This window comes from Macrobrachium nipponense, chromosome 38 (genome assembly GCF_015104395.2).
Source record: "Macrobrachium nipponense isolate FS-2020 chromosome 38, ASM1510439v2, whole genome shotgun sequence".
Lineage (NCBI taxonomy): Eukaryota > Metazoa > Arthropoda > Malacostraca > Decapoda > Palaemonidae > Macrobrachium > Macrobrachium nipponense.
Genome location: NC_061098.1, coordinates 41777961 through 41780460, shown reverse-complemented (window position 1 = coordinate 41780460; position 2500 = coordinate 41777961).

The window sequence follows — 2500 nt, the reverse complement described above, 5'->3', positions numbered from 1 at the left end:
TGCCTTTGTTATCATTCCTTCAGTTTCCTTCTGAGCTCATCCCCTCTATAGCCACTGCCTTATGTATTGTCCGTGCATTGGTTTGTTGTGCCATTCCACTGTTCTGTTTGTCATTCTGCTGTCTCTGTATATTTCTGGATCTTCGTCTACTTTTAACAGTCCTTCTTCCCATGCACTCTTTAGCCACTCGTCTTCACTGGTTTTCAGATATTGCCCAGTGCTTCTCGATCTTGACACAGTCCTCTATGCTTAGTAGTCCTCTCCCTCCTTCCTTTCGTGCTATGTCTGTCCGTATTTGCTCTTGGGTGTACTGCTTTGTGTATTGTCATATGTTTCCTCGTTTTCTGGTCTATGCTGCAGAGTTCTTCCTTCGTCCATTCCACTATTCCTGTGCTGTGTCTGATTACTGGCACTGCCCATGTGTTTATGGCTTTTATCATATTTCCGGCGTTGAGTTTTGACTTGAGTATCCCCTTGAGTCTCTGCATATATCTTTCCTGATCGTGTCCTTCATCTCTTGGTGTTTTATATCCCATCCTTCCATTATTCCCAGGTATTTGTATCCTGTCTCATCTATGTGTTTGATGTTGCTCTCATCTGGTAGCTTTATCCCTTCAGTTCTCGTTACTTTGCCCTTTTGTATGTGACTAAGGCACATTTTTCTATTGCAAACTCCATCCTGATGTCCTCAGATACAATCCTTACAGTCAGGATTAGGGTATCTATATCCTTGATGTTCTTACCATACAGCTTGATGTCGTCCATGAACATCTCATGGTTAATTATATATAATCTCCATCTTCTGCAGTACTTTTGTCATGGGAATCATGGCTACTATGAAGAGTATTGGGGACAGTGAGTCGTCTTGGAAGATCCCTCTCCTGATGTTAACCTCTACTAGTCTTATTCCAGAGCTTGTAGGTATTGTATTCCAGTTGAGCATTGTATTATTGAAGAAGCTGATGGTGTTTTCCTCTGCTCCATATATTTTCAGGCATTCTATTAGCCATGTGTGTGGCATCATGTCGAATGCTTTTCTTATAGTCAATCCATGCAATGCTTAGGTTGGTTTTCCTTCTCCTAATGTTCTTCATTACCACTTTGTCTACCAGGAGCTGATCTTTTGTGCCCCTACACTTCCTTATGCAGCCTTTCTGTTGGTGGGGGATGGTGTTTGCATCCTCTTGTATAGCCTTTCACTGATGATACCTGTTAGTAACTTCCCCACATTATTGGTAGGCAGGTGATAGGGCCTGTATTATGGCTATATTTCCCTTGCTCTTTGCCTTTCTCTGTACTAATAATGTTCTTACTATGGTCATCCATTTGGGCGCATGGTGATTTGTAATACAATGCTGGAGTTGTTCTGCTATTCGTGGGTGTAGGGCTTGAAGTTTTGAGCCAGTACCCATGGACTTCATCGAGAATTGGGGCTTTCCAGTTGGGCATTTTATTATTATTATTATTATTATTATTATTATTATATTATTATTATTATTATTATTATTATTATTATTAGTATTTAATTAAAAAATTATTATTCCAATTCGCCTTGAATCTTTTCTCTATATGATTTTACTAGGATCCAGAAACGTACTTCATACATGGGTTTTACCTTGATTTATTTATTGATGTAGAAGGTTTATGTAACCTCCAAAGCCTTAAACTCAATTTTTTTATAGCTTTCAAAAACTACTGTAGATGTCTCCGGCCTTCAGAAATCGACTTGTCTTAAGGTATTATTTTGTTTATGATTGACTTTACACATTTTTCAAAGTCACGGGGTTCTTAGGGACCTAGTGATTATTTATTCCATATAGGTTTATCAGTCACGGGGAAGGAAATAACGTTCATGAAATGTTACTTTATTTTCTCTGTGGGACATCAGGATACAAGACATAAATTATCAGGTTACAAAAAATGATCGGTTATGGATTTGTATAAAACTGAGAAGAAGGGCACATTCATTATGATCCTGGCAACCTTTGAGTGGGCCGATTCCTTGTACTATTAACCTACGATTGTCTCATAATTCTGAAAAGAACAGAAGAATAATAAGAAATGTGAGAGAGAATTATTGCTTCATTTATATTTCTTAAATACCAGATATAGTCATCTCATCTACCTCTGCTATAGATGCCTATTACTCTGGCATAAATACACGTTTCTTTTTTTTATCAAAAACCACAAAATACAGGAAAGCTGGATGTAAAGGGCTTCAAATGTGCAGACCTATTGAAATGCCTGTCAGTTATCTCTGCTTATTATACTGAGGAGAATTGTTTATGGTCTAATGTTCATTGAATTATCTGAGATCGTACAAAGACTCTAGATAAATCATACATTTCATGAACTGGCATAAGTATGAATAACAATTGGTTTTTGCCTCTTGGAAAAGTCTGATTGACAGTATTACTTAGGATGATTTCCCAAATTAAGGTCGTACCTCCTGTATGTAAAATGGAAACTCCCTACAATCATCAAACCTAATGTTAATAGC